Source organism: Antechinus flavipes, chromosome 6, assembly GCF_016432865.1.
Source record: "Antechinus flavipes isolate AdamAnt ecotype Samford, QLD, Australia chromosome 6, AdamAnt_v2, whole genome shotgun sequence".
Taxonomy (NCBI): Eukaryota; Metazoa; Chordata; class Mammalia; order Dasyuromorphia; family Dasyuridae; genus Antechinus; species Antechinus flavipes.
The window spans coordinates 108,674,418-108,689,796 of record NC_067403.1 but is presented as its reverse complement, the minus strand read 5'-3'; positions in this window follow the sequence as shown (position 1 = coordinate 108,689,796).

The following is a 15,379-nucleotide window of genomic DNA, read 5'->3' as shown; positions in this document are numbered from 1 at the left end:
TATAGAATTTCTCTTTAGAATTGCTTTGGCTATATCCCATAGATTTTGATATATTGTCTCACTATTGTCATTTTCTTGGATGAAATTATGGATTGTTTCTGTAATTTGTTGTTTGATCAATCATTCTTCAGAATTAAATTATTTAATTTCCAATTGGTTTTTAGTCTATTTTTTTTCCTGGGCCCTTTATTGAATATAATTCTGATAGAATTATTGTCTGAAAAGGAATCAATTATTATTTCTTCCTTTTTGCATTTGATCATAAGATTTTTATGCCTTAATATGTGGTCAATATTTTGTGTAGGTGCCACATACTGCTAAGAAAAAGTACATTCTTTTCTGTTCCTATTCAATTTTCTCTAGAGATCTATCATATATAGATTTTCTAGGATCCTATTAATCTCCCTATTTTTTTCTTGTTTATTTTGTGGTTAGAGTTGTCTGATTCTGAGAGTGGAAGTTTGAGGTTCCCCACTAGAATAGTTTTGCTATCAATTTCTTCCTACAAATGTCTTAAAATCTTCTCTAGGAATTTGCCTGCTTTATCACATAGTGCATACATATTTAGTATCATTACTACTTCATTATTTATAGTATTCTTTATCAAGATCTTTCCCTCCTTATCTCATTAAGAACATCTGTTTTTACTTTTGCTTTATCTGAGATAAGAATTGCTACCCTGATTTTTTTTTTACTTCTGCTGAAGCATAATAAATTCTATTCCAGCCTTCTACCTTTACAGCTGTATTTTTCTGTCTGTATCAAGTGTGTTTCTTGTAGACAAAAAATTGTAGAAGTTTACTTTTTAATCCACTGTACTATTTGCTTCCATTTTATTGGAGAGTTCTTCTCATTTACATTAATATTTATGGTTACAGCCTATATTTCCCTTCATCCTATTTTCTCCCCTGTATATACTTTTATTCTCTCCTTCCACCCTGTCCTTAGCCATGTAATTTTTTACCAACCCCATCCATTGTCTTATCTCCTATCACCCCTACCCCTTCTCTTAGTAACTTACTCCACCCTCTGATTTACTTTCTATCAACCCTTCCCCACTTCTCTTACTTTTTTTTTCCCCTCGGTGTTTCTGCCATCCCTTCTATCCTGTCCCTCCTTTTCTTTTTCTCTTTCTCCTCTTACTTCTTTATAGGATTAAATAAATTTCTAAACCCAACTGAATAATTAAGTTATTCCTTCTTAGAGCCAAATATGATGAGATTAGTCTTTGGACTATGTTCATTCCCCTCCCTTTTTTTCCCTCCATTGCCCCAATTCTTTTTTTTTTTTTTAACCACTATATGTTGACTGAGGCATAATTTTGTCTTATTTGTGGAGGAAATCTGGAGAGTTTAGAATTCTCTGACTTACTCTGCCATCTTTCCAGAGCCCTTTCCCCAAATTCATCTGTTTTTGTAGTGTCTTTGAGCTTCTTCCTGTGAACTAATTGTCCCATCACTTCCCTTTCTCTTTTTGCAGTACATATCATTTTTCACTCCTTAATGTCTTTTTCTTTGATGTCATTACATCAGAGTCCATTCACAACCACACATTCAGTTCATGTGATCCTCCCTTTTGTCTGCCCCGGCATCTGATACAATTCTCAAAAATTGCAGGTATTGTTTTCCCATCTAGGGCTGTAAACAGTTTAACCTTTAAATATGTGTTTTCCTCTTTTTACCTTTCTATGGTTCTCTTGAATCCTGTGTTTGAAGGTTAAATTCGCTATTTAGTTCTGTTTTTTTATTAGAAGTGATTGAAAATCTTTTACTTCATTGAAGCTCCAAGATGTTCATCTTTTCTTTGCTTCTTTGTAAGTTTTCTTTTGTTCTCTGCTGTCTACATTTAATTTATTGTTTTATTGTTCTTTCCTCATTTATCCCACCTCCCCCAAGAAGGATACATGGATACACACACATGTAAGCATGTATGTGTGTGTGTATATGCAGCATGTCTGTTGGTGCATATATATCAGTGTGCATGTACACATATGCATGCATGCATGCACGCATATATAAATATCTACAACTTTACACATGTATACACATCTGTATTCATATGTATCTGTACAAGGCCCTCTTGTTCTAAAACTTGAGGACAATTTTCTTTAATACTTGTATTACTGTATCAAGATTTTTAAACTCATACGTTTATTGTAGTATAATTATTCTTGTTTTCTCTTCTTGATCTGTTCTCCTAATCAATTATTTTTCTTGTATGATGTCTCAAATTATGTCTCATTTTTTCATTCTTTCTATTTTCTTTTATTATTTCTTTTTCTCTTATAACTTTTCTGGCTGGTCATCAAAACCATTTGGTATTGGCTAAAAAATAGAGAAGTCAAACAGCAGAATAGGTTAGATTCACAAGACACAATAGTTTTTGATAAGTGCAATGATCCCAGATTATGGGATAAAAACTCTCTATTTGACAAAAGTTGATCAGAAAGTTTGAAATTAGTAGGACAGAAACTAGGCATTGACCCACACTTAGCAGCCTATACCAAGATAAGGTCAAAATGGGTTTATGATTTTGACATAAAGAGTTATAATATAAGCAAATTAGAGGAACAAAGAATAAATAGTCTACCTCTTAGATCTAGGAAGAAGGAAGAATTTGTGGCCAAAGAAGAGCTAGAGTGCATTGTGGAATCCAAAATGGATAATTTTGAGTACATTACGCTAAAAAGTTTTTATATAAACAAAATCAATGCAGACAAGATTAGAAGGGAAGCAATAAACTGGGGGAAAAAAATTACATACAAAGGTTATGATAAAGGCCTAATTTCTAAAACAGAGAATTGATTTAAATTTAAATACAAGCCATTCTCCAAATGATAAATGATCAAAAGATATGAATAGATAATTTTTAGATGAAGAAATGAAAACCATTTCTAGTCATATAAAAATGTTCTAAATCACGATTGGTGAGAGAAATACAAATTAAGACAACTCTGAGATACTACTATACACCTCTTAAATGGGCTAAAATGACAGGAAAAGATAATGATGAATGTTGGAGGTGATATGGGAAAACTGGGACACTAATATGTTGTTGGTGGACTTGTTAATTGATCCAACTGTTCTGTAGAGGAATTTGGAAGTATGCCCAAAGAGCTATCAAACTGTGCATATCCTTTGATCCAGCAGTCTTTCTACTGGGCTTATATCCCTAAAAGATCTTAAAGGAAGGAAAGGGAACTACATGTGAAAAATGTTTGTGGCAGTCCTTTTTGTAGTGCCAAGAAACTGGAAACTGAGTGATGTACTTCTGTTGGAGAATGGCTGAATAAGTTATGGTATATGTATTTTATGGAATATTACTATTGTATAAGAAATGATCAGCAGAATGATTTCAGAAAAGGCTGAAGAGGCTTATATGAACTGATACTAAGTGAAATGAGCAGAATCAGGAGATTATTGTACATGGCAAAAGCAAATTTATACAATGATCAATTTTGATGTACCTGGCTCTTTTTAACATTGAGGTGATTCAAGCTAGTTACAATGTTCTAGTGATGTAAAGAGTTATCTTCCCCAGAGAAAGAACTTTAAGAACTGAGTGTGGAAAAAAGTATTTTCACTTTTTTACTGTTGTTTGCTTGAATCTTGTTGCTTTTTGATTTGATTTTCTTGTGCAGCATGATAATTTTGGAAATATGAATAGAAGAATTTCAAGTTTAAAATATATTGGATTACTTGCCGTCTAGTGAAGAAGGTAGGGGAAAGGAGGGAAAAAAATATGGAACAGTGTTTTGCAAGGGTGAATGTTGAAAACTATATATATATGATTTGAAAATAAAAAGGTTTAAAAATAATTAAATGAATGAAGGTTAAATTGAATAAAGACAAAACAAAACAAAACAAAAAAAGCTTTGCTGGCTATCCCTTGCCCAATTCTAGTTTTCAAGGGGTTATTTTCTTCCTTAAGAGATTTTTTTTGTCTAGTTGGTTGATTTATTTTTCTTAATCTTTTTTTTTTTTTTGGATTGTTCTTTTTAAATCCCCCCCATCTCTAATTTGATTGTTAAAGTGTTTTTTGTTATTCTATGAATTATTTTTGGGCAGGTGACCATTTAATGTTAATCTTTTGGAGTAAGAGAAGCTTTTTTTTGGTTTTATTTTCCTTCCATTTTTCCCTCTGACCTAGAACCCAAAACTAAGAGCTCTGTCCTCCTGCAAGTGTCCACAGTCAAAAGCATCCTTCTTCCACTGCTTCTGTACTCACTAGACATGTGATGGTTCTTTCTCACTCAGAACTATGTCTTGACAGCACACGAGTACTTGACATCCCTCATCAATAAAGGTTCCCTCAATCTTCCCTGACTCTTATTCTGATCTTCTCATACGTTTGGGAGGTGAAAAGTCATGTGACAGAAGCTAAAGCTGCCTCCCAACTCAGCTAAACCCAGATCTTACCTTGCTGTTTCAGTGGAACTATTCTGGCAGTTCATATGGGCCAAATTTCTGTCCTGGTATCTCTTTTTGGATCTTCTCTGATTGTTCCGGGAGTTCTGCCCCAACTCTTGTTTTTTTTTTTTTTTTTTTTTTTTTTGTTAACTACTATATGTTGACTGAGGCACAATTTTGTCTTGTTTGTGGAGGAAATCTGGAGAACTTAGAATTCTCAAACCGACTCTGCCATCATCCCAGAATCTTTTCCCCAATTCACCTGTTTTAAAAGCATCTTCTCTGAATGAGTAGTGAATTTGCTTCTGGAAAATTATCCAAGACGTGATATGTTAAGAAGAATGATTATTTTGATTTCCTCAGAAAAATGAAAAAAGACAATTAGTTGTCCAAGGCAAAAGAAGCTGAATCTCACTATATGGATTTTTGGAGTCTATATAAGAGTGTATCTATATCTTCTAACCAATCAGGAATAAAAAACGGACTTTAAATATACCTATAGACATTTTGAATCTACAGTTCTTGAAGTAGAACCTATAACCCAGAAAAGGACTTATGGCCTGAGAATAGGAATGAGGGAGATAAAAAGGGAGAAATGGACTCCCCTGGGAATGTCATCCCCAGAGATAAAATTGGAAAGCAGACTTTAAAAGGTTTAGCCTTTGTTATTGGAATTTACTTTATCTAAAAATTTCACCTCTTGTTTTATATTCATCTCAGCTTCTTAACCTAACTAGCCATTATAATAGAAAATCAGTTGGCATCTCTTCAGCATGTCTTCCCCTCTATCATACTTTCAGATGTAGAGGTTCTTTGAAAAGAAGAGAAAGGGAAAAAATATTCCTCAATAGATATAAATGAAACCTGGAGATTAGGTCAGGTATAAACCAAGAAGGAGACACTGAAGATGGACTAAATTGGGTTTATAAATTCCTGCTCGCACAATGAAATACATATTGACTTTATAATAACTCCAATGCCCTTACCATGCCATCTATCACTCTTGATAATAAGTAAATACTACTTCCCTCTAAGACACAAGTATTTCAAAAAATACTGTTTGTTCTTGTCTTTTTGTTTGAATATATTGAGTAGAAGGATATGTGTGTGTGTGTGCATGCATGTGAGTTTGTATGTATAAAACATATATATCTACCCCATAAAGAACTAGAGTGGCTGACTCCTTGAGACTGGAAGAAGTTGTTTATTCAGGTCAATAGGCAGATAACTATTAAGCCTCAATTTGGGTACATATGAGTGGAAGATTAGGTAAAAAAAATTACAGAAATCTTGCTATGTTCTGCCACCATCCATCCCTCCCCCAATATGGGTATTCTTTTTTCTGTTATAACAATTTATAGGCATTCCTCCTTCTCATTTTGACTACTGTGTATGCATTACAATTTTAATGGGATTTCTTTTGAATTTTTAATCAACTGCCTCAAACATCTCTCACTTTAGTGCTACAATAAAAATGCATATTAGCGTGTCCCAGATGCAAAGTTACAAAATAATAAGCAAACCAATGTTTTCTTTTAGCTTCTTAATTATTTAAACATCAGGACATTCTGATATTAAAGACATAAATGTTGATAGTCTGTAAAACTTGGTTGTATGAAGACTTTAAAAACTGGAGGCTGAATGGATCTCACATTTTTAATGCAAAACTGAAGAGAAAATAATTCTCAGCTATAGGGTATTGTTTTTTGTTTTGAAAGTGGGAATTTTTCAGCACTATCAAGAAAACTTGTTTTAGAATGTAAATAAAAGTCATCATAGTATTTTAAGAGTCATTAAAACTGGTAATTAAATACATACCTGTTAACTTGCACGGAGCCATAAAACTTGAGTTAATTTTAGACTAACTTATTAGACAAAAAAAAACCCATAAAATATTGACATTAACTACATAGTGTTCAGTGATTTGCATCTAGCCATCTGAACCACATTTCTAGGTCTCTTTGACTACCTAATAACTTTTTTGTGCTGGTGTATAGAGCAGAGTGTGGCTAGACACCTCGGCTAGAGAGAGATATGGAAAAGCCAAGACAATCTGTGATGCTGCCTAAGTCCAGACTTCAATTAGATTGACAAAATTGTGGGTCAAGTTAGAAAACACGCTTAAATCCTGATTTGGGGTTCAAAATGAAGTATAGGGACAAGAACAGATTAAGAAAAATATCCCTGCTAGCACACCAATGGGCATAATGAAGATTTTTTTTCTTTTGATGGCCAGCTAAACCCAGACTAATTATTCTGGATAGCAATGATACAGCATCAGAGGCTTCATCAGACAATGTGTAATGCATTCTAAAAAAAATGCCACTAGAGCAGCCCTTTTTGTAATAGCTAGAAACTGGAAAGTAAATAGATGCCCATAAATTGGAGAATGGTTGGATAAATTGTAGTATATCAATGTTGTGGAATACTATTAATCTGTAAGAAATGACCAGAAGGATGAATACAGAGAGGCTTGGAGAAACTTACATGAACTGATGCTGAGTAAAATGAGCAGAACCAGGAGATCATTATATACTTCAACAATACTATATGAGGATGTATTCTGATGGAAGTGGCTATCTTCAACAAAGAGAAGATCTAATTCAGTTTCAATTGATCAATGATGGACAGAATCAGCTACACCCAGAGAAGGAACACTGGGAAATAAGTGTGAACTGTTTGCATTTTCGTTTTTCTTCCCAGGTTATTTTTACTTTCTGAATCCAATTCTTCCTGTGAAACAAGAGAACTGTTTGGTTCTGCACACATATATTGTATCTAGGATATACTATGCATATTTGACATGTATAAGACAGCCTGCCATCTAGGGGAGGGGGTAGAGGGAAGGAAGGGAAAAGTTGGAACAGAAGTGAGTACAAGGGACAATGTAAAAAAAATACCCATGCATATGTTCTGTCAATAAAAAGCTATAATAAAAACATAATTATATATAAACCAACTTACTTCATTAAAAATGCCACTAAGAATTTAACTGTAGGAACAAGCAAAAACAGATTTTATATAGTAGATGTACTATCAGCAAAGAAAGCTGATGAATTACATTGGAAAAGTAATAGATGATAGACAAGTAGTGTGAATTTTGCAAAGGTTTACAGAAGATATTAAAGAACCTGGAAAAAGGCCTATAATATGTTGAATATATCCTTAGGGAAAACAAACAAAATCCATGGACAGAAAATTAACATTAAACATGGATAGTGTGAATAGATTTCAAACCATTATAATAATGGCAGTAGTGATGATGATGATTATGATGATTGAAAACACTGATAAACTGCTTTAAAGTTTATAGTATATTTTACATGAATACTAATATTTGCATTTCATGACAACCTTGTTAGAAAGATACTGTAGGTATCATTACCTAATGTTAAAGATAGAAAAATGGAGTCTCCCCAAAGTTGTATCTGTTCTAGGTTATTTCTCATATAATTGATAGGCATAGAGGAGGGATTTGAACTATGGTGTTTCTGAATATTATCATAGACCCTTTTAACTATTGAGTGCTATATTAGCCCATCTCTCTTGGGAATGCCATTATCCTTGAAACTTTAAACTCTTTTCTGACTTTTGCCACCCAGATCTAATTGATTTTTAAGTTTTAGTCTTTCTGTGTAGAATATTGGGAATCTTTCCATACTTCTCAGAATGCGTGATCACTTACCTAAGAAAATTACAGACTCTCAGAATTCAGAGAGATCTCAGAGACCAACCATTCCAACCCATATTTGAACATTAAATTTGTCTCTATAGAATACCTCAAAGATAAGAATTAATCATTTAACCTTTGACTAAGACATCTAAAGACATTTTTATTTACCTTTTGGAAATTTTAAAGTTCCAGTAAGGATGTCTTGATATTAAGTCTTAATCGGTATCTTTGTAATTTTCATCTATTACTCCTGGTTTTAATCTCTGGCACATAACAGCACAGAATAGACGACATGTTATTTTCATATCACTGCTATTTCCACTACTTTAGTTTCTCATTTATTTTCCATAATTCATTCTGATGATTTCTGACCATCTTCCTCTATTTTAACCCACCTCTTCTTATTCTTCTTTATCCTATTGCCCTTAATGGCTCAAAGAAATGAGGACAAAGAGGAATGCTTCACATCCTGGAAACAGAAGAGTTTGCATATTTAAGGCTGATTATGCCTTGCCTAAGCTAAAAGTGTGGTAGCCACCCATGGACTGATCCAATGCTGAGAAGTCAATTCATACCTTCTTAGGTAGTATGGTGACTGTACCTTACTAATGATTTATCCTACTAGGCTTAGCACAAATACTCAAACAACTGTAGACCTGCTGTATCTCTGAACTCCTGAGCTCAAATAATCTACCTGTATCAGCCTTGCTTGATAGCAGGGACTGCAGCCAAGAAAGAATAATTCTAAAACATGACTGGTAAATTATCAGAGTTTTATTTTCATTGTTGTTCATTTCCTCATGTCTGCAAGCTCCAGGGAACTTGTATTTAGTGAAGTTATTTTAATATTGAGAAAAGAAAGTTGAGGGATTCAAGTGAAAAGGGGAAAGATAACATTATTCTGGATGTTTGAGGTGTTGGTTGGTTAAGTATTAAAAAAAAAAAAAAAAAAAAGTTAAATCCTTAGCAATCAGGTTACTTATTTCACTAGATTATTCCAACTGCCAAACATCTTGTATTGAGCTAATCTATTCAATAAACTTTCCTCTGAGGAAGTCAAACAGCAACAACAAAGAGGCAGCTAGGTAGTATAGTTGATAGAGCAGAAGGTTTGGGGTTCAAATTCAGTCTTAGACATTTACACTTAATTAACTGCACAATCCTGGAAAAGGCATTTAATTCTGATTACCTTGCTGAAAAAAAATACACCTTCTAACTTTAGAGTTGTATGTTTAATGTTATTGATTCTGTTACTGATTCTTTTGGCCATCCAATCTCTTCTGCCAGTTCAAAAATCACCAATCTGCAAAAACAATGAGAGGCACTGTTAGGTACTATGAAAAGGTAAAGGACAAGATGATCTGAGAAATTAAGGTTATCTAGCTAATGATGGAATGATTGTGGCAGAAAAGCATCTCCATCTACCTTCTGTTCCTTGCCCCAGCATCTGTATTAGAACTGTGAATACTATCTTTCTTCAAAGAAAGGAAAATGGAAGGGGAAAGATAAGAAATAAATTAGTCACTTATCAAATTAAAGAGAATGAGTAAAAGAATGAAGATAACAATCAAAAGCTAATTAATCCATGCCAGGTGGGAAGAACAAGAGAGAATGGTAACAGCTGTTAGAATCTCATCAATCCAAAATGAAATGCAAACATCTGGAAAAAGAAGTAAATTTATGTCCCTGGAAAATACTCATCTGGTGGATTTCTTTAGGGTAACTTCCAGGATCACAAAGTGAATTTGCTTTCTACTTTACTATTTCGAATTTGACAAATCTCTGGTAAATGAATTGCCTTATTATGCATTCCACAGTGACATGATTGAGCAATTTAGCAGACTTGATAATCTAATATGATTTCCAAGAATGAACTAGTGCTAATAAGTAGCATGGCTTCTAGAAATAAGTGATATTTTTATAACTTTCAAGAAATTCCAAAGGAAACATACAACTAAGCTATAAGCTATAAGCAAAAGTGATGCTTGTATGAAGTATCTATATAGAAGAATATATAGAATTTATGGTATCATCAGAAAATTCTGAGTTCAATTATAATCTCAAATATGTACTCGATATGTGAGCCTATCACCTCTTGCAATCTCTTTTTCAATATCCTTAATGCAACTACTTCAATTCAAATCTTCATTGCCTCTCACTAAAACTATGAAATACTCTATTAATGTTCTTGTCACTAGGAGCCCTCAAATCCAAACTAATTAATTGTACTAATATATAATTTATCCTCTGTATGCAATCATCTAATAAATTCAACTATTCTTAAAGTTTCATCATAAGAGCCCATTATTTATCAAATGAAGTCTAAACACTAAAAAATTCTTTATCATTTGACTCCAAACTACTTCACCAGAAAGTTCTATTATTATTCCATATCATGTACACCATGTTTCAAGCAAAGTAGACTACTTATTAGCCCTTCAAATATCTATGTCTTTTCCATCTGGTTCATAGAACTGGAGGATCCTTCTTTCTGAATCTCAAACTTTTGTAATCCTCTTCAATATTTAATGCTCAGGGGGCAGAGCCAAGATGGCAGAGAAGGCACACACTACTTTCTAAGCTCTTCTCATACCTTCATGACCAACATGAAATTCAGCCTCAAAATAGCGCTTGACTGATAAAACCCACAAAGACTAGAAGTACATTATCACCAGCCAAAGATAATCTGGAATTTCATCATAAAAAGTTTGTCCTGAGTGGCCAGGGAGACGATCAGCACAAGCAGGGAGAGAATTAGAGGCTAACATGTTGTGCAGACCAGCAGGAATGGTCTCTGTGGATAGAAAATTACAGAGATGACACTGGCATAGATTGATTGCTCTGCAAAACAGTAGATTGCAGAAAAATCAAAGCCACTCTAAAAAAAGCCAGTACCTAACAGGGCCTGACTGTATACACCCAAAACCAGAAGTGACAGCACAGATCATAACACAACCTTGCAGCCCCAAACTGAAGTATGGGGCTTTTCCTTGGGACAGTTATGAACCTGCACAGCAGTGGGGCATAGCTCAGGGCAGCCTCTAATCTGCACAGTGGGGGGCTCAGCCTGGGGCAATAGAACTTTCACAGTGCTATTTGGTTCCTGGAAGATTCATTTCCTGTCTGAGCCGGGCTATTTGCTAGTCAGCTGCTAATAATCACTGCCCCATGGGGGGTCTTTGGCCTGGGGCAGTGACACTTTCATCACTTAGTTTCTAGCCTTAGGGCAGTTGCTAAAATACAGTGGGGTTTTCCACCTGGCACTTCCATAGATCAGCCCATGCTGAATCACTTCCGGTTGGGGGAGGGGGACTTTTTGCGTGGAGCACTCCCATACCTCACTGCCTGAAGCCTGTTTACATCTTTCCCTCCTTTGCAGAAGAAGCTAGTAACCCCCTTGCCCTGAAGGCAAACCCTAAAGTCTTTTAAAAATGAGTAAAAAATAAAAAGAACTATCATTAGCTTCTATACAGAAAAAGAGGAGGTTTGAAAGCCCGAGGAAGCTAATAGCAGTCTCCAGACAATTCCCCAAAGGGAAATGTTACCTGGCCCCCTTTACACAACGCTCTCTTAGAAGAGACCATTAAAAGTCTCAAAAGAGAGTTAGAAGAAAAATTGGGAAAGGAAAGAGAAGCTTTGCAAGTTGAATTGGAAAAGGTAAAAAATTCCGAGGAAGTGCAGGGAAACAGAATTTGTGAATTGGAAAAAGTAAAAAAAAATCTTAGGAAAGTAAGATTTGTGAATTGGAAAAGACAAAGAATTCACAAGAAAGTAAGATCGGTGAATTGGAAAAAGAAAATAGTTCACTAAAAAAAAAAATAGTGAAATGGAAAAAATTCCATAGAGCAAAACAACTCATTTAAAAACCCAATTGGACATATACAAAAAGAAGTTTAAAAAGCTAATGAAGAAAATAATTCATTAAAAATAAGAACTGAACAAATAGAAACTAATGATTCATTGAGACAGCAAGAATCAGTCAAGCAAAACAAAAAAAAAGTGATAAATTGGAAAAAAAAAAACATGAAATATCTACTTAGAAAAATAACAGACCTGGAAAATAGATCTAGGAGAGATAATCTGAGGATTATTGGCCTTTCTGAAAATCATGATGAAAAAAAGAGCCTAGATACTATTTTACAGGAAATCATCAAAGAGAACTGTCCAGAGGTAATAGAATCAGAAAGTAAGATAGGCATTGAAAGAATTCATCGAACAACTTCTGAAAAAGACCCTAAAATAAAAACACCAAGGAATATTGTGGCCAAATTTCAGAACTATCAGATTAAAGAAAAAATATTACAAGCAGCCAGAAAAAAACAATTCAAATTCCGAGGTGCCCACAATAAGGATCACTTAAGATCTGGCTGCCTCCACATTAAAGGATTGAAGGGCCTGGAATCTGATATTCTGAAAGGCAAAAGAACTTGGAATGCAGCCACAAATAAACTACCCAGCCAAGCTGAGCATTTTCTTCCAGGAAGAAGATGGACATTTAATGAAACAGATGAATTCCATTTGTTTCTAAGGAAAAAACCAGAACTAAAACAAAAAATTGATCTCCAACCATAGGATTCAAGAGAAGCAGAAAGGGTAAAAGGAACTCTTGAGAATTGTATTTCTGTTTTGGATATACAAAAAGACTAGATATATATTCTGATTTTACTGATATAACATAAAAAAGGGGAAGTAGAAATGGAAAAGGGATAATGTCAAAAAAGGGAGAAAGGGGAGATAAAAAGAGGGAAACTACATCCCATGAAGATGCAAAGGAAACTTATCATGTCCGAGGGAATTTAGAGATGGGGAGGAACATTGTTTGAATCTTACTCTCATCAGAGTTGGCTCAAAGAGAAAATAATTGACATACTTGTTTTACAGAAAATCTTCCCTCAATTCATTAAAAGGGGGAGAGGAAAAGGGAAAAGGAAGAGAGTAATAAGGGAAGGGTACAAGAAAAGGGAAGAGATTCAAAGGGGGGAGGGAGGGATCCTAAAGAGGGTGAGCAGCATTATAGAAGTGGGGCACATAAGATTAAAATTGGAAAATAGGGTTGGGGGGGGCAAGTAAAAGAAAAGCATAATCTGGGGATAATAAGATAGCAGGGAACACAGAATTAGTAATTTTAACCATAAATGTGAATGGAATGAACTCTCCCATAAAGTGAAGTCGGATAGCAGACTGGATCAAAAGTCAGAACCCTACAATATGTTGTTTACAGGAAACACACTTAAAGCAGAGAGATACATACAGAGTAAAGGTAAAAGGCTGGAGCAGAATCTATTATGCTTCAGGTAAAGTCAAAAAAGCAGGGGTAGTCATCTGTATCTCAAATCAAACAAATGCAAAAATTGATCTAATCAAAAGAGATAAGGAAGGAAACTATATCTTGCTAAAGGGTAGCATAGACAATGAATCAATATCAATACAAAACATATATGCACCAAGTAGTATAGCATCTAACTTCCTAAAGGAGAACTTAAGAGAGCTGCAAGAAGAAATTGACAGCAAAAGTGTAATAGTGGGAGCTCTCAACCTTGCACTCTCATAATTAGACAAATCAAACCACAAAACAAATAAGAAAGAAATTAAAGAGATAAATAGAATATTAGAAAAATTAGATATGATAGATCTCTGGAGAAAATTGAATGGAGACAGAAAGGAATATACTTTCTTTTCAGCAGTTCATGGAACCTATACAAAAATTGACCATATATTAGGCCATAAAAATTTCAAAATTAAATGCAGGAAGGCAGAAATAGTAAATGCTTTCTTTTCAGATCACGATGCAATAAAAACTACATTCAACAAAAAGTTAGGTGTCAATAGACCAAAAAATAATTGGAAACTAAATAATCTCATCTTAAAGAATTATTGGGTGAAACAGCAAATTATAGACACAATTAATAATTTCACTCAACATAATGACAACAATGAGACATTGTACCAAAATTTGTGGGATGCAGCCAAAGAGATAATAAGAGGAAATTTTATATCCCTAGAGGCTTACTTGAATAAAATAGAGAAAGAGAGCATAAGTGAATTGAACCTGCAACTAAAAAAGCTAAAAAAAGACCAAAGTAAAAACCCCAATCAAATGCTAAGTTTGAAATTCTAAAATTAAAAGGAGAAATTAATAATATTGAAAGTTAAAAAAAAAACCTATTGAACTAATAAATAAAACTAAGAGTTGGTGATATAAAAAAACAATAAAATAGGCCTTTGGTAAATCTGATTAGAAAAAGGAGAGAGGAAAATCAAATTAGTAGTCTTAAAAATGAAAAGGGAGAACTTTCCACCAATGAAGAGAAAATTAGAGAAATAATAAGAAGTTACTTTGCCCAATTTTATATTAATAAATTTGATAACTTAAGTGAAATGGATAACTACCTCCAAAAATATAGGGTTCCCAGATTAACAGAGGAGGAAGTAAATTGCTTGAATAGTCCCATCTCAGCAAAAGAAATAGAACAAGCTTTAATCAACTCCCTAAGAAAAAATCCCCAGGACCAGATGGATTTACATGTGAATTCGACCAAACATTTAAAGAATAATTAATTCCAATGCTATATAAACTATTTGATAAAATAGGAATGAAGGAGCCCTACCAAATTCCTTTTATGACACAGACATGGTACTGATACCTAAACCAGGTAGGTTGAAAACAGAGAAAGAAAACTATAGGCCAATCTCCCTAATGAATATTGATGCTAAAATCTTAAATAAGATATTACCAAAAAGACTCCAGAAAATTATCCCCAGTGTAATATACCATGATCAAGTAGGATTTATACCAGTAATGCAGGATGGGTTCAATATTAGGAAAACTATAAATATAATTGACTAAGATAGTTGAGCAGCAGAAAAGGAAGTGAATTTACAAGAAATAATAATGTTAATGATGATTCATTAAAATATCCAATCCAAGAAACTTAAAAGGTTACACCTGGATGAGAATAGACTAGAGTCCACTGCAAGTCACATTAGTGCAGATTGAGCTCCAACAAGCCAGGACTCAGACTGGGAGTGACTGTGGCTGCTTCCAGAGCTCAATCTAATGCTGGTAAAGGAGTGAAATAATTGGTCATAAAATTAATAGGAACTGTACTATTATTGAGAGAAGAACTCTGTTGTTTTGTCCACACTTGGATTCTGGTCACTGAACTGAATGGCAGTGAGGATGAGAAGGTGGAGTAGTACATTAGAGTTCGTAGTCAAAACAAAGCAACATGAACCTTGTCAAAATTTCAAGGCTAAATTGATAATTCATAGACTAGAGCACAGATCAAGGGAGCAG